We start from the raw sequence: 18,107 nt of genomic DNA on the forward strand, positions 1-18,107 counted from the left end.
CAGCTCTCCTCTTTTTAAATTTTTTAAAAAATTTTCTTTTTAGTAGGGCTGCTTTGAAGCCACCTAATGGTGCAGCAGAGAAATGACTTGCCTAGCGAGCAAGAGGTTGCTGGTTCAAATCCCCGCTCTTGTGGTTCCCACCTATATTGGGCAGCAGCGATATAGGAGGTGCTGAAAGGCATCATCTCATACTGTACGGGAGGAGGCAATGGTAAACCTCTCCTGTATTCTACCAAAGAAAACCACAGGGCTCTGTGGTCACCAGGAGTTGACACTCAACTCCTGGACAACTCGGCTCGACTGCACAACTTTACCTTTAGGGCTGCTTTGCTTTAAATATTTGCATGACAGCTACAAATATGACAGGCGCAGCTGCTCTTGTGGCTAGATTTCCATGCAACAGCTTTTGAATAATTTAGACTCCTGCCTATCATACAAACTCTTCAAGACACAGGACCCCCAAGGTTGAGGAGGGCGTGACCACAGATAGGCACTGCTTCGTGATGAAGTCCCCCAGCCATTGAGCCACACTGGGCGAAATGTGCACTCCCTGCAATGCACTGCTAGCAGGCAGGGCAGGAACACCTCCTGCTGGGCTCTTAGGCAACTCACGATCCGCAGGGACTATCGAAGCGATCGGAGTTGTTGTCGATGAGCAAGGAGGATTGGTCGCCAAATTAGCCATCGAGGGCAACAACGGACCCGCTGGTGGGTCATGCAAAAATATCGGACCCCGAGGGGGGTCGATGGCACAAACATCGCCACAAGCCGACATCAGGGGCACTGCAGCAGCGGGAACTACGTCCCTTCCCTGATCAGCCGTAGGCTGCAAAGCGGCAGATGCGGCTCTTTCGGCAGCCGGAGCTGCGCCTAAAATGGCTGCCAGCAGTTTATCGGGCGCAAAAATGATGGGCTGTTGGTCCCTAACCGCCTGTAACTGCAGCTGCTCACTGAGGGGAGCACCCGGAGCGAGCTTTCGCTTTCTGCGCCTTTTCGTGCCCTCATCCTTGAGGTGCTTGGTCTTTTTTGCAGCCTTTTTAGGTGGAATGTTAGCGACAGCGCTTTCCACAGGCGGCAGGGAAGCCCCGATAGAAGCTCCAATCGGCAAGTCTGAGGCTCCCGATTGCAAAGCCGTTAACCCGGGAGGATTTAAGGCGGTAAGCGGCAGTGCCCTGGGATCCTTGCCCCGAGATTCAGACAGGGGTCCCTCAGAGAGACAACCCTTCAAGTGGTCCCCAACCTGGGACGCTTCCATAACTCAAGTGCGAGAATAAATTGTAAACGAGATGCAAGCTCCCTTCCCCTCCTTGCACACAGCAGAAAAGAGAAAGAAATAGAACTAGCCTGACACAGCCTGAGAAATCAGAAGAGTTAAGGAACTCTCAAAGAAAAAACAGCACAGTCTAAGAGCAAGACAGGACTGGAACTGGGGAGTTGACTGACAGTTGCCTGATTATATATGCTGAGCCTGAAATTTGATTGGTCCTGTCTAGAGCATGCAGAGGCTGACAAACCCGTCAAGTTAGGATGACCTCCCTATACCATAGAAAATGACAGACCCTAGTGCATAGTGAGTTTCACTCATTAATTTAAAGTGCTTTGTCCTTTTTGGTTATTGTTTACTGAAGAATTGCAGTAAACCAATCAAACAGCACAACACAAGTTGTGCATAATATAGTCACTAGCCCCAAAAGGGGGAAAAGGGAGTTAAACATAAATAAATATTTTAACAAGAAGAAAAACAATTCTCCCATGAACCAAACATTGGGGCTATTCTCACGATAGGGAAAAATCAGGCTAGGAAAGCCAAGCCCGATTTTTCCTGATCGTGAGAACCACCAGGCTCAGCTGAGAGCCCGGTGGTTCTCGAGCGGGTAACCCACTCAAGTATCCCTCCACTTAGCCCAGGTTTGTGGAGTGAGTGCTCTGCAAACCCGGGCTATCTGGTCGTGCATGGCTCCACGCCGTGTCTACTCATGAATAGATCTCCAGAGGGTCTTTTAAAAAGCCGCCTCCTGGCTCCAAGAGTCTCCTCAGTATGCCCTGTGTGCTCGTGCAGGGCATACTGGGGCTTCCGGGGGCTGCACGGCCCCCAAGCTCCCCAGCCCCCACTGGCTCCGTCATGGAGCCAGCAATAGTGTGGGTGGCCGATCCAGCCACCCAGGGCTCTGTCCCAATCGTGAGCGGGGAGAGCGGGCTTAGCCCACAGCTCAGCTCACTAAACCGGATCTCACGGATCGTGAGACCCAGCTCATTGATTGTGTGAGTATGTACTATTAGAACCCAAATAAGTCCATAGTTCTGGAAACTTGAAGGATTTGTCCATCTTCCTGAAGGCGACTTCCTCCCTAGCAGCAAGCTCCACCACATCTGTCAACCAATCTTCCAGTTGTGGTCCAAGGGTGCAGAATTAGTCCCTTTGGGCTACTGATAAATTTGTAATCTGAGAGATTTAACCTAGAACAAGGCGAAACCTAGAACAAGATCAAAGTTTTGGCGGTATATAAATGTGATAGATAGATAGATAGAGAAAAAATAAACAGTTAAAGCTAAGTTCATTCACTCAACTATCTCATTCCAATATAAGTGTATAGTGACATACTCGCCCCAAAAGTGAAGTCAATGTGTCCTGGAACACTGCATACTCCAAAAGGTAAAGTTGTGCCAACAAGTCGGTGTCGACTCAGCTTTACACACTTGGCTTTTGGTTTGAATCTCCTTTGAAGTAAAGGCAACTGATATGTGAGCTCACACTCTTCATGCCAAAGTCCCTTCAGGCTATCAGGGACCAGTACAGACAGAACTCTGTTTCCCCCCGAATCGAGGCTGCACATTCCGGCTTATTCCAATTTTTGTCTGACTTAAAATAATCCTCTGTTTTCAGTGGCTTTTGAAAAAAGCCTGTTTTGCCCTGCCACTTTCCCTTGATGTGTGGAGTGGCATTTTTCAAAACTCAATGAAACAGAGTTTGACAGCTGTTGGGTAGGGTCTGCTCTCAGTATTTGCAATTGCAAGCACTTGGTGGCGGGAGGGTTTTTAGCAGATTGGTTAAATTCTGTGGCAGGAGTCCAGGGGAGGGGGAGGGAGAAATTATTGTGTTAAATGCAAGCACAAACCGCAAAATGTGGGTCTTATCATAGGCTTTAGATATGCAGAATGGAGACTACAGCCTGATATAACCTGAGCCTTTTTTTTTTAGCTGTTTCACCTGCATTCTTCTTAATGACAGAGAAAGTTATGGTTTCTACTTTAAACTTCCCTGCCTCTGGGGTGTGTGGGGGTGGGGGAGACATGAGGTGATAAAGGCATTCACTCACAAAGGCAAGTTTATTCTAAAAATCAGCAAAGATTTGGGTCAGATTCGGCTGGCTTGGGTTAAGCATTCTGCTATTTGATCCCTTCGCAACCCATCATGCTGTTCTTCCACAACGCTGTCACACTAACTAACTAACAAAAAGTTCCCTCACCTCCTCCTCTGTGAGGGTTGGTTGAAGGAAAAACCCAGAACCAGCTGGCGGGGAACACACAGGAAAAAGATTTGCCGGGACCACAGAGCCATGTGGTTTTCATTGGTAAAATACAAGAGGGGTTTACCATTGTCATCTCTCCTGCAGTATGAGATTATGCATCTTCCTATATCACTGCTGCCTGATATTGGTGTTTTCCATAGTCTGGGAAACATAATAGCGGGGATTCGAACCGGCAACCTCTTGCTCCCTAGGCAAGGTACTTCCCTGCTGTGCCATTAGATGACACTGCAAAAGGTAATGAACCCCAATCTGAAAAATCTGTCCAGGGTCCAATAATAGGGGTGTGCTATTTGGATTTTCGGTGTTTCGATTTGGATCTGAATCAAAACACACCCGTTTTGTTTTTGGGTCCAAATCTGACCCATCAGTCCTTTGCCCAATCCCTCTGCAATTGGGGTGGTAGCCTCCACCCATTAGGCACTACCGCCCCACCCTACTCTTCCACCTCAGATGCCCCCTTTCTGCCCCAGATCTGCCCCAAAGAACAATGCACAGCACACACACACACAAACAACTGCAGAGCTTTGTAAAGAGCCAGGTTCCAAAGCAAGCATGATGTCACACAGATGCAACAGAGCAGCAGACTAGGCCCTAGGTCCAACAACAGTGCCCTGTCCTGATCCTCCCCCAAGCATTTTTTGTCCACCACAGCCAATAGGGAGACACAGTCAGCAACACGCGTTCAGTGAGGAGGATGCAAAACCACATTCTGCAAGCGGAGCAGCGAGGCTTGGCATGGGGCTCCCTCCTAGCACCCACACAAGTTTGAAGAGTGATGAATTGATGACAACCAGGGGTGTAGCAAGGTTGGAGTGGGCCCAGAGATGAGATTTTAAAATGGCCCCCCCCCCCTCAAAGTCCAGGGCCTTCGCACACCCCAGGCCCCCAAGGATTTAAGTCTGATATTTCAAAATAAATACGCTGCCTAGAAATAAATTTCACTGAATACACACACACACACTTCACAATATATAGTGATATACATTGAGTACTATATATTTGTGCTACTTTTAATGCCTAGAACACACTAGAAACATTAATTATTAAAATGGGCTCTCGCTGCAGATTAGCAAAGGAGACTTTCAACCATGCAGTGTAAGCCTATGTATGTTTTCTCAGAATTCTGAACAAATTCAGTAAAGTTTGATTCCAGGAGGTTTTTCACAGGAGGCTTTTAAAGCCCTTTAACACACATCTCCTCTGGAATGGAGGTGCTGCATTCACATGTTGGCCAGATTGACCCTAAAGTCCCTGCGAGTTATTGGGGAGCAGTTCACACACAAGAAAAATAAAATAAAATAAAAGCACCAAACATGCTTCACAATTCTCACTCAGACCTTCTGGGCTGCAAAACAACTTGAGCATAAGTGCATTTATAAATGAATGAATGAATGACGAAATATAATATTGTTTGTTCCAGAAGTTTTTATAATTTTCTGCCATGAAACAAGCCACTTATAGGACTTTCTAGATAGTTTTTTTTTTAAGCCAGCAAATTTTTGAGTCTGTTTTAAATTAAATATTCAGAGACGTCTCAGTCTCTCCCCCCTCCATATCAAAGCCCTATGGCAAGCAGATCCCTATATATGGGCGGGGGGGAGGGTGACCACAAAAAGGAGTTCACATTCTACCTGGCAAATGCTGGGCTGGGCAGAGGGTCTGATGCAGAGAGCTGTGGGGGCCACTCTGCCTGCCTGCCTGCCTGCCTGCTTCCTTGCTTCCTTGCTTGGGGCCTCCGTGCAAGCCTACTCCAGTTCAGGCTTCACTGAGGCCTACACGGAGGCCTCCCTGGAAGCCCCGCCCACCCGCTGATCAGCTGATTGGCGGGGAGAGAAGAAGCTCTTTGCAGGCAGCTTGCTACTTAGATTGCTGGCCAGGAGGACAAGCAGGAGAGAGGTCAAGCAGGGCAAGTGGCTGAGGGGACTTGGGGCTGGGCAGGGGGCAATGGGGAGTCATGTGAGGTGTCTCTGGAGGCCCCCCCAAGGCAGTGGGGCCCCCCCAAGGCAGTGGGGCCCCCCAAGGCAGTGGGGCCCCCAGGCAACTGCCTCCCCTTGCCTAATAGTAGTTATGCCCCTGATGACAACAATGGCGGCACATGACCCAACCTTCATTGCAAAAACAAAAAGTCTGTGCATGCACAGACACAGTGAATTGAACCTGTCCTGTCCTTTGCCCACACCAGGTCCCTCAAAAAAATCAACAAACAAACAAACAAAAAAAGCCGCATTTGGATAGGCACAAAATTGCATTTTGGGGTTGCATTCCAATGCATGCTTCTGGGGCAGGGGAGAAAGTGTAGTCACATTACTATCTGTGCGTGTGTGTGTGCTCTGTGAAAGGGTTAGTGGATTTAGGGGTAAAAATGTGGCTGCGTCACCGCAGAATGCTGTGTGTGCTCTCTCGAAGTCTGCGTGAGACAGACATTTGTGAGGGCCGCACCAGCAGCAAGCTCATCGTTGGCGACACAGCTGTTTGGGCGGTGGGGTGGGGGGTGCATGTGTGTATGTGCTGCTGCTTCAGTCACAGTAGTCTTCCTGGGTGGGGGGAAACAAAGCATTATAAGCAAAGTCTCAGACAACAACAGACAATGTTGTAGACAAGTGAAAGTAAGCCAAGCCACATTTGAACAGAGAAATGAATGGACAACAACCAATCAGATTCAGAATCACATTATCGCATTGAAACATGCATCAGACATTTTCAATTCGGCATCAATTCACAATAGTTGGTTAAGAAGCAATTCTTTGGGAACAAGCACAAGCAAGCAGGCAAAGCAAACCCTCTCTGTGACAGTGTGCGCCCCGTGTGTGTGTGTGTGTGTAATGATCCACACACATGCCATTTTACAGAGCACATAGTCTCCCAGAAACGTTCCTGACTGTGCCCCCTGCACACGCAGCAGCAGCCTTCCTCTGTGATGGATGGTGTGCCCGCTTCTGCCTTCTGGCCCTCAGGACTGGGCAAGTGGGTGCTCCTGCAAAAGGGAGGGATCCACCACAGATTTTTGCTGCTGAGACAGTGACAACAGCTCCCATTGGCACTAGTCTCAATGGTGGCCAGCTGTCACAACAGTGGGAAATGGGAGTTGTAGTCTCTCTCATCAACACCTGGGACAACCCCTTCCTGATGCAGGGAGCACTCACTTGCCCTAGCCCTGATTGCCAGCACAGAAGCAGTTCACCATCTCGGGCTGGAAGTGCAGCAGTGCCTTTGTGTGTGTGTCTGGATGTGCCAGCAGCACTAAGGGGCAGGGAGGGATGGACTGTGACACATCTTTTGGCCGGGATGAGCTGCCGTGGTGTGGGAAGCACTGCAGGGGGGGATTACACGAGTCACTCGGCCTCCACGGCCAGCTCGGGGTAGCTCAGCAGGGGGAGGTTCACCTTCAAGAAGACAAGCTGCACAACCAACTCAGCATCCAGGCGGGAGCACAGAGGAGTCACCATGTCCCCGGCCATGGAGAACAACCTCTCACTCGTGACGCTGGTTGGTGGGCAAGGTCACCAACGGTCGCCAAGTCCGGCCAGACTTTGCGACGCGTTGGCCAAAAGAGGAACGGCTCACTCTCCTTGTCTTCCACCAACTCCTCCAGGTACTGCAGAACACTCTGATCATCACGGCTGGAGCGAGGGGCAGGCTCCTCCCATCTCCCTGGCAAGATACCAGCAAAGACCAGGAGGCCCCTCCACTTGGGCAGCTTGCCAGGAGGCACAGTGCTGCCCTTCATCCTTGGGTCATAGAGGCATTCCAGGACATGCCATGCAGATGCACCCAAGGGTTTATTGAGCTACTCCACTACCCTAGTCCTGTGCGATTGAGGATGCAACCGGGCCAACACAGCCTCCCTGCATGCACAGTACAAGGAGGGGACCACCCTCCTGCTGAAGGTGGTCCTTGAGGGGATCTTGTACTCTGGGGAAAGCCACTGGAACAGACGGCAGAAGACGACATTCTCCACGATGGAAAAATGCTGGTCGTCCAAAGCGATCACCTCAGCAATGGCCCAAGTCACGAGATATGGTTTTGGGCGATCAGACCGCTTACCCAGCATCCCGTGGTCGACAGCTACCATCATAATGGATGATGACGCTGCTGACTTGACTAGCAGAGTATGGTCATTCTGAAACATGCCAATGAGTCAAGCCAGCAAGACTGCTTTCTGGATGAGGAAGAAACAGAGGATACCAGTACGACTACTTGCAATACTAAGACCACAAATACCACTAGCACCACTAGTCCCATTAGTCAGAGTTCGCTAGTGTTCGCTAGCATCCCGTGGTCGACAGCTACCATCATAATGGATAATGACGCTGCTGACTTGACTAGCAGAGTACTGACTAGCAGAGGCTGCACCCACTGCCCAGTCAGCTTTTCCTGCCTAGGAGCAGGAGCCACTGGCTGCTTGCTGCCACTAATGCTAGTTGAGGCACTGGGCCTACTGCCATTGACAGCAGAGGTCTCCACACCCGGGTGCTGCAGGTGTGCCAACAGACCCGAGGTAGTGAAGTGCTTAGGGTCCTTGCCTCTGCTGACCAGCGCCTTGCAGTGGTTGCACTCAGCATGAGCGGGATCACCAGGGCGAAGCTCAAAGTGATCCCAGACCACACAGCTGTACTCTCCTGCGACACGAGGTTGATTGAGTGGTGGTACCTTTGCTGGTTTCTTTTTGGGCACACCACCACCACTGCCCTCAGAGATGGCCTGGGAAGGCCCAGGGAAAGGAGGGCTCCCCTCCTCCTGAGCCTCCTCAGACGCAACCCTGGGGCCCCCACCCCCCACAGGGATCGGTGGGGAGGGCGGCAAGGTGGATCTGGCTGGACTGCCAGCCACCTCCACCAGCACCACCTCCTCCACAGCCACGGGAAGATCTTCTCTGGCAAGCAGGGAGGCCCTCCCCGCTAAATTCTCCCTGGCATAGGGCCAGGTTGACTCGAGAAGTCCAGCCTGTGTGCTGAAGCAGGGCCGGGGTGACTTGGGGAGTAAGCCCCTCTGGCTGCCTCCTGCCATGACCAGCAGGGGGGGAATCCTCCCCCTTCCTTGCACCCTCCCTCTTTCTGCTGCTCTACCAGCCATCCCAGCCATGGTTGTGGGGCTTCTTTTTAAAACTTTTTTTTTTTTTAAGAACTTTTTTGGGAAAGGATGGAATGTGGGGCGAGGGGCAGACTGAATGGGGTTGTCTCGGGGGCAGATGGACTCAGAGGGCCAAAATCAGGGGCTGCTGTGATGACTTCTGAAGGCTGGCAGTGCACTCACCAAGAACTACAGGGGAAGTAATATTCTCTGTCTGTGGTTATTGGAAGTTACAATGTATCAAAGTAATGTTTAGTTAGTTACAGATTTGGATTGCTGAAACAACAATGAATGAATGATGCTGTTGTGTCAATATCACAGGCACAGAAGAGGATATAAAGTAATTATATTGTGTTGGGCCTACCTCTACCTACACACACAAGTCAAGCAATGTGTGTTTCAATTCACAAATTATGGGCAGAGAAATAACTGGGTGAGCAGGCTAGGGGCTTATAATTTTTTTTTAAAAAGCAACAACACAAAAATGTGTGCAGGACTCAGGACAGGAGGAGTGCTGAGACAGCCTAGCTGAATTAATTCTTTATTAATGCTAGTAGCACTGGAACAGGCTCAAGCTCCTTTCCTCTTTAAAACAAAAATTATTTGGGAGGGGGAAAAAGAATTATTTCTTTAAACCACTACTAGGCTATGCTGCCAGCTAAGGGGGATCTGGCCTATTTAAACTCTAAAGCTACACACTGAAGAACCCCTATTTAAAACCTAATCTAAATATCATAAAACTTTTAGAAATCAGTTAAACCCGAAAGCCTTAACCTCCCTCCAAACAGGGGAAAAATAAACCCCAAATACACAATTCAAGAGCGACTAGAGAGATGTGTGTGTGTGTGTGTGTGTGTGTGTGTGTGTGTGTGTGTGTGTGTGTGAAAATATAAATGGCTGCTGGGCCACTCTCACTCAGTTGAAGGCTTCTCCAGTGCTGGGTCTCTGTAGTCCACCTCTGAGGATCTGGTGGTCTCACTCTTCAGATGGGGCAACCTCTCTGGAAAATTGATGGCCACTGGGCTGCTGGTCACAGGATGGCATGCTGGGGCTGGAGTGGTAGCTGCTTCAGGCAGGCAGGCAGGCAGGCAGGCAGGCAGGCAGCAGTGATGATTCTCTCCACAGGAGGAAGAAGTTGCAAAAAATCAGAAAAAAACTTTTTAAAAAGTGGGGGGGGGCAGCTTTCCTTTTCTACCAATATTCTCTCTTTCTCAATTAAAATGTCAAAAGACAAAAAATGCTGGAGAGAATGGCTAGCACAGGCAACAGGATGGCCTGGCAGCAAAGGAGATGTTAAAAAAAAAAAATTCTCCTGCACTTCAAAAAAAAAAAAGAAAGAAAGAAAGAAAAGAAAAAGAAAGAAAGAAAGAAAGAAAGAAGAAGAAAAAGGAGTGGGGGCTGGAATTAATGCAAGATGGCATGCTGGGGCTGGAGTGGAAGCTGCTGCAGGCAGGCAGCAGTGATGATTCTCTCCGCAGCAGGAAGAAGTTGCAAAAAATCAGGGGCGGGAACTTTTTTTTTAAAAAGCAGGAAAAAACCTTTGCTTTTCTACCAATATTCTCTCTTTCTCAATTAGAAAGAAAAAAATGCAGGAGAGAATGGCTGGCACAGGCAGCAGGCTGGCCTTGCAGCAAGGCAGATGTTAAAAAAAAATTTCCCTCCTCCTTTTCTCTTTTTCTTAAAAAAAAAAGGCTGAAATTAATCAGGAAAGGCAGACAAACGGCAAGGCTGAGCAATGGCGTAAATGCTGAACAATAGCGACTGGCAATGCTTGCTGAGCAAAATGGAGGCAATGGTGGATGATAGGGGTAGCAAGGCTGAGCAATCAGGCAATAGAGCTCTCTCTTTACCCACACGAGGCAGCAGAAAGGAAGAAAATGGCTACTGCTGGCCCTTTAAATACCCTCCTGCAAAGCCCTCTGAAAATTGCCCCCACCCTTGTCCCTTCCTCCACCTCCCCTGGCCAATGGGTGGTTAATTTGGCCCCTGCACACTAAATATGGCCATTCCTCTGCAGATCGGACCTTTGGCATTGAAGTCAATGGGAGGCAAAAAGGCGGGAAATTCAAGGACACATCAAACTCAAAATGGAGGAGGAAGAAGAAGGACTTTATCGGCCACAAAATGGAGGGCCAAAATTACAAATAATTCTGAGCCAAAAAAAATTTCAGTTTTTAAAAAATTGTTCACGACCCCCCCCACAGACAAGAACGAACCCGGGGGGGGGTGAGGGGGTGCCGGACTGAACTGGCCCGGTCAGGTTCGATTCTGGTCCAGACTTGAACCCAACCAGGACAGCCGCTTCCATGCACATCCCTGCAGCAAGAGTGTGCCGATTCATCATCCCAGCATAGTGCCCCTCCCAGTGGCTGTTGTTGGTATCTCTTTTATGTTTCTTTTTAGACAAGGAACCATCTTCTCATTTATTTTGCTATGTAAATCACTTAGCACCTTTTTTGGGCATAAAAAGCAATATGTAAATATTCTAATTAATAAGTTCAAGGTCAAGCATTTCACACATCTTCGTATTCACAATGAATCATATAGATTCTTTTTCCCATTTAAATATTTCTTGATTGGCTTGAAAGATAGTAGGCTGTGAGCATTTTGTTTATTTTACATGGATCATTTTGTCATGGCATTGAAAGCAGTTTGGGAGTTATGATCAAAGGACTTAACCTTTATACAAAATTGTTTGTAAGAGCTCAAAGTGCTTCCAATGCAGTATTTCAGTCACCTTTTCAGCAATCCTACAAGGCAAGCCAAGATTGTTATCATTGTATTATGTGGGGTGGGACAGAGTGGGGGCTGAGGGTGAAAATTAGTGGGTTGCTTAAAGCCACCAAGTGAGGCCAAGCTGAGATCTGAAGCAGGGCCTTCCTAGTTCACAGTGGGTACTCTTTATCACTAGCCCCGGAATGGCTCTCAGGCTCATATACTGGTACACTAGTACATACATTTCTACCAGCACACTCTCCACATTTCACTGGTGAAAAGAGGGAGATGCCCATGGATTGATAGGAGGTATGGCCAAGCAACCTGGAAGGTGTGGTGCATAATGTGCAGAGGCTAGTCACCTAGGAGACTCTGACTACAGGCATGCCGCAAATGGAAAGCAGGCAATAAAGTGCATACAGATTACATCATTCCAGATTAGCAAAGCAGATGAGCCAAATCCATGCCTTCCAATATTTTGCAGATACACTGGTCAGTGCCAATTCTCATACCAAGCATGATTGCCCAAGACCACCGCCACCCCGCACTATTGCACATTGCTGAAGACTGGATTCTGCCTGCTTGTCTGCTGCGCACCGGCTAGTGCCTTAGTGTTGTGCACCCATTGGAATGCAGATGCACTAGAGGCATGTTGCATTTACACATCCACTTAGAGATGTAATTTCTAAAGCCTGTGGGGTGGGAGCTGAATCCTGAAGAATGACAACTCTAGCAGGTTGAGGGAGGGTTGAACAATTCTGTGGGTTGAACAAAGCATCCCCAAGAGCCAAAAACAAGACCAAAACAGGGACAGTGGTTTAACAGGAACAGATTCCAGAAAATACGGTCTGTCCCTGGGAAATAAGATCCTGTGTGCCAGTATTTCCCAAACGTTTTGAACTTTCCCCTTTCTCAACTTGCTCTACCTTCTGCCTCACCCAGCCCACCAGCAGTCATCAGGTGACTGCACAGAGATCCTCACATACAGGAACAGGACAAGAATACGACTTCCACCTAAAGTCATTACACGGATTATCCCCTATGCAGGGAAGCGTCACAGGAATAAAACCATGGAGCTTTCTCAAGCTCTCTTCTTCTCATGTAAAGGTAAGTCAAGGCAATGCAGGTGCAAGGACCTCCACGTATATGGTCCTGTGTCAGGGTCATTCAGCCTGCCCAAGGCTCCATCTGCCCCATGGTTCTTTCTCTCCATACTACAACAGTGCCTCTGTCCACTTGCAGTGCCCTGCAACCCTTCCATGGTTATGTTTGTTCCCCAGGTATCTGATGATGAGAAGTTTGTCAGTTGAGTGTACTGTCTGCAGTGAGCTGGGGGGGGGGGGCGGGGAAGGTGGCAACACTGGGGGTGGGGTGGGCAGGGGCGGGGAGGAAGGATCTCCTTATCCAGGGTGCTATCTATCTATCTATCTAATTCTCTTAGATGTACCCATTGCTAACCCCATGCGTGGCAGCTCTTGCGATAGTTTGCGAGGGAGGGAGGGAGAGGAAAGTGATGGTGGCGGGGAAAATAAGGCCAACGGATAGGCCAGTGAATAGGCAGGCAGGCGGGTGGGCAGGGAGAGAAAGCAGTGGCGGCGGCAGCGGGGGGTAGAGGAAGAGAAAACAGTGATGGCGGTGGGTGGGGGAGAAAGCAGCGGATGGCCAGAAAAAGCAGCTGGCCAGGCAGCCGGAGTGAGAAAACACTGTACGGGGGAAGAGGAGGGGGGATGGCCAAGGACGAGGGGGAACAAGAGGTGCAGATGCTCTGCATCCAGGCCAGCTAGTTTACTCTTATTGCTGGTAGTTCAGGCAACACATCTGAAGAGCACCATGTGGCACCTACACATGATAGCCTCCTGAAGAGCATTAGGAGGCGCCCCATGATGCACTCACATGGTGCATTATGGAAGCTCCGGGGGCCTCCCAGCCTCCTAACCTCCCTGCTCCCTCCCTGCTACCAGCAGAAGCCAGCGATCGCCTGGGCGGCTGATCCGGCTGCCCAGAAACATGGATGGGATCATCTGCGAGGGAGGTAAGTTTTTTATGGCTTCCTCCCCTCATCCCGTCCGAGCCCATTTCCCAATCATGAGAATGAGCTGTGTGTGTTAAGCCATTATCATCATATATAGAGAACCATTTTTGTAAGCAAAGGTGGACGTAAACATGGCAACATTTTAGCCTTCTCTTACCATAGCTTTTGACGTCCCATCTAATGTCAAGTGATTTTTCAGTTGCACTTGCAAGCAACACAATCTTCCTGATACCTGTTTGGGGATATAAATAAAGCACTCATTATTACACAGGGTGAGATGTGGTGAAGAAAAAGCAACCCCCCAGGCTAATTTTCACATATCACTCATTCCTGCATGGGTGTGGTGGTGTGCAGCCATTCAGATGAGATGGAAGCCTGATAGTCATGAAGTTTGAGTAATATAGCATTCACCAGAACTGTGGAGGTCTTTTGTTTCTGGACTGCCACTAAGGAGGTGGAAAACTTTATCCTGTATCCTTGGCAGCAGTCCAAAATGAGGAATTATAGTCCAATCACAACCAGATTTTCAGGTAGGGGTGTGTGTGAGAGAGAGGGGGGAGGATATTTTTTGTTTGGGTTATTTTTGCAAGACATTTTGTCTTGGATTTCTTGTAAGAAAAAGTGACCCTGTTTAGCATGTGCATCTTTCAGCAGTTCATAGTAGCCTAGGCATTCCAGTGTCTCTCTGGAAAAGGTCATCCTCATATTTGCCACTAGTCTTAATTATGCCTAAGTATCTGCAGAATTTTTGGTATGCCAGTATAATTAGAGGGCTGTTCTGTTCCAAGCTGCTTTGTTCATTGCATCTATAGTGACTGTGAACAAACTTTCTGCTGTGATTCATTAGCACTCTGCAGTACCTTTTACTTTCTGTTCTTTTAGATGAGGGAGCAAAGTTCCCATATACTGTTTTATCCAGGGAGAAAGAACCTGGGCCACCATCAATCAGGGGCCGTGAGCACGGCCCCAGACATGCCCACGTCTGGTGTCAGGTACGGGGGATATGGTCTCCCTCCCCAATGGGGCTGCACAGCATTGGCAGTGCAGCTGGAATGGCTCCCCCTGCCTTTAAGGCAGGGAGAGTCGCTCTGGCCCGTGCTGCCCAACATAGCGCGGGCCGATCTCCCTTCAAAACGGGGCCGCACAGCCCTGTTGGGGAGGGAGACCACGCCCCCACGCCTGACATCAGAAAAGGGGCGTGGCTAGCCAGACCCCTGCGTCTGATGTCAGGCATGGGGGTGGGGTGAGAAGGCCACGGCGGCAGCCACCCACAGGCCACCGCCAGCCTCCCTACGCTCCTGGTTTTATCACATTGTATTGCTTCTGTGAATGACTGAAGATTGGAGCATGGGCATCCTCAGGACTTTTTCCAGGGGCTTTGGGGGGGGATCTCTAAGCCTATGCCAATTTACCTGGGAATAAACCCCCACTGAATTCAATGAGAATTTCTCAATTGGGGGGTGCCCCCCTCACCTCCCTCCAGATGTGCTTGGACTGCAGAGTTGCCTCTTCTACTCTAAAAAGCTAACAGTATCTACAGTGACTTGTAGAACTTGCAGGAGTTCATTCTCCAAATATTTAAGAGAGCGTCTTCTTCGCTATGAGCCCCACCGGCCGTTGAGGTCACTTGAGGAGGTCTGTCTCCAGTTGCCACCAACTTGTTTGGTGGCTACACAGAGACGGGCCTTCTCGGCTGCTGCCCCGAGATTGTGGAATGCGCTCCCTGCTGAGATACGATCTTCCCCATCTCTCGCAATTTTCAGAAAACACCCGAAAACACACCTCTTCAACCAGGCTTTTTCAGCTTTTTAAAACTTGTTTTTAAATAGTTCTGAATATTTAATTGTTGTTTTATGATGTTTTTAATTGTTAATTATTGTTTTATGTTTTATAATTGTTGTTTTAATGATTAATTGATTTTAATGGTGTTTTAATGTAAACCGCCCTGAGCCTTTTGGAAGGGTGGTATAAAAGTTTTATTATTATTATTATTATTATTATTATTATTATTAATAGTTTGGCCTCATGTACAAAGATTACTTGTTTCTATTGTAGGTGTTTCCGTCGGACCTAAGGATGGGAGGCAATGGAGATCCACTATCCTCAATGATGAATGTCTGCTGGTTTTCTTAGTTTTCTAGACTCAGACCACAGTGTGTCTGCAAGCAGTCCATGTTGATGAGATGTTCTGCTCTACTTTCAGTACCATGAAAAAATGATTTAAAAAACAAAACAAAACAGGAAGCCAGTTGAGCAACTTCATATAATTTCTCATTTGCATAAGCTATTTGGAATTTTTTTCTATTGTTCATAGTTTATTCCAGTTCTTATGGGAGTATGGTAACTGAAGCCTTGCCTGCTCCATATAGGAAATCTTACTCAGGAGACTTGATGCATTCAGAGTTCACCAAGCAGGGGCGTAGCTAGCCCGCCGGCGGCCCATGTGCGGCCGCGGCAGGTGCCCCGATAGCCCCGCCCCCTGCATCTGATGTCAGACACAGGGGATAGCCACGCCCCGCATCTGATGGCAGACGCGGGGGGCGTGGTCTGGCTCTGTGCCCTGTGGGATCAGTGCCCTGTGGGATCAGAAGCTGCAGCAGCTTAACTGCTGAAGGGGCAGCGTGGCCCCTTCGGCAGTTAGACGAAGGCTGGTGCTGCGTTCGCAGCGCAGCCCAAGAGCGGTTCTTCCCTGCAGGCAAGAGCCGCTTCTGGGCTGCGTTGCGAATGCAGCACCAGTCTTAGCTCCTGAAGGGGCTGCTGCATTTGCAAAGGCAGGGAAGAGTCGCTCCTGAACGCAGGAGCGTTCAAAGGCTGGCGAACGCAGCACCGGCCTTTGTTTAGCTCCTGAAGGGGCCGCTAAACTACCGCCCCCGTGTCTGACGGCAGACGTGGGGGGCGTGTCAGGGCCGCGAATGGCGGCTCCTGATTGGGCACGGCCCGGGTTCTTTGAACCCGTTCGCCCAGTGATAGCTCCGCCCCTGTCACCAAGCATTGCCCAGAGTATCAAGCATATCTTTTTCATGAGGGTTAGAAACAGGCAGACAGGAAGCTGAAACTTTCAAGTAGCTAAACTCTGTGCTCAGTACTACATTCCGTACTTATTTTTCATGTTAGTACAGATGCAAAAACAGCCTTATTTTTTTCTTCCTTGTGGTAGCCAGCCCTTAACTAAGCCCTTAACTAAGCTGAGTCCACCTTGGTTGCATTTGAATGGGAGACTACATGTGAGCATTGTGAGATATTCCCCTTAGGAATTGCTGATCAACTTTGGCCCTTCTGCAGATGTTAGCCTACAACTTCCGTAATCCTTGGCTATTGGCCACTGTGGCTGGGGATTCTGGGAGTTGTAGTCCAAAAACAGCTGGTGTGGGTGTGTGTGTGCTAAATTGAGCAGGCCTGTCCTTAGGGGATGGAGCCACCCTGGGAAGAGCATCTATGTTCCAAGTTCCCTCTGCCAGTTTGTGTAGACATTACTGAGCTAGATAGACCAATGGTCTGACTTGGTATATGGCAGCTTCCTATGTTCCTATGAGTTTCCTGATATATGAAATTGTCTGCTCAGGCAGGTTATAATGCATATAGCCCATTGGCTCATAACCTACCAAGCTGGAATGCAGTCTTCCAGCTGAAAGTTAGCTGCCTGGCCTTCCTGGTTTTCTTTCATTGTGGTGCCACTCTTAAGGACGGCAGAGAGGTATGCTTGGAACCCACAGCTCCCTGGGTGAAGGTGGTCATCAAGGCCATCCTCGATAAGTAAGTTGTCATACTCTTGCCATTGGCTTCTGCAGAACTTCCTGGTGGTTTGTGCCCTGTGGGGTCAGACTCTGGTTTATCTCCCCCACCCATTCTGTCACTTTCCTCACTTACTGCCTCTGCCTAGCTCGTGAGTCTTAGTAAGTCTGGGGATTTTAACCCTAGTGTTCCATATGCTGTCAAAGAGAGCTGCGGATGCACTGAAGAGACATTTTCCATAGAGAAGTCTTACTGTTATGACTGGGAGAAGAACCAGGCCGGATACATTTGAAACGGAACACAATTGAACAGAGACTGCCAGACTCCATTAGGGATCATTTCTCCACGTCTCGCCTTTGCCACCTGCTATTTAAAACTCACCCAGACCCTTAATGATACTACGCATTAGTAAAACCATTTTGCTTATTTCAGTTTAAGTATTTTTGAGCCTTTCTGAGTGCCTGTTTTCTAACCTCTTCTCCTCCCCTTTTTTCCAGGGCTCAAGCCAATATCGAACCACAGCTATAAGGAGAGCTTCTGCATCCCTCACGTCTTGCTTCACTGAAAGAAGCGAAGCCGTTTCAATCCAGCCTCTTTTAAAAGTCACTTTAAACCAGGAATGCTGGTTCCTTATTTATATTACATAAGAGGGTATGGGTCAGAGAGGGTATGGGGGTACGGCTCAGAGAAACCACATACCCTGAAAGCATGAAGATAACGAGATGGGAAATGAAGGCCTTTTGGAAAGCAGAATGTATTACTCAATGCAGCTGCAATAGTTGTATTTACACCAAAGCTACTATGCTAAGCCAATTGGCAATAGTGTGAGCCTTTCCGACTGATTATTTATTAATGCTACCATATTTGAAATATTATTTATTACACCTGAACTCTTGTGTGTCTCATATGGGTTTTAAAAATTGTACTATTAAAGTTGGGTGGAATGTTTATTTAATGATTTGCCAAAGAATGACTGAGTTTTCCTTACTTGAGAGTTCCTTACCAAGAAAAGACATTCCAAATTGCCA

The 18,107-nt window shown here is 48.6% G+C and overlaps 1 long non-coding RNA gene across 2 annotated transcripts; it reads left to right on the top strand.

The window, feature by feature from the left end:
• The first annotated feature begins 12,311 nt into the window (after positions 1-12,311).
• Positions 12,312-17,969, top strand: LOC128331501 (uncharacterized). Of its 2 annotated transcripts, none has more exons than XR_008310327.1 (2): positions 12,312-12,422; positions 17,577-17,969. It is a non-coding gene; the product is annotated as an uncharacterized LOC128331501 (long non-coding RNA). The 2 variants fall into 2 exon arrangements; XR_008310328.1 differs by lacking the exon at positions 12,312-12,422 and adding an exon at positions 17,083-17,100.
• Positions 17,970-18,107: the final 138 nt, after the last annotated feature.

This window comes from Hemicordylus capensis, chromosome 6, assembly GCF_027244095.1.
Source record: "Hemicordylus capensis ecotype Gifberg chromosome 6, rHemCap1.1.pri, whole genome shotgun sequence".
In the NCBI taxonomy this organism is placed as follows: Eukaryota; Metazoa; Chordata; class Lepidosauria; order Squamata; family Cordylidae; genus Hemicordylus; species Hemicordylus capensis.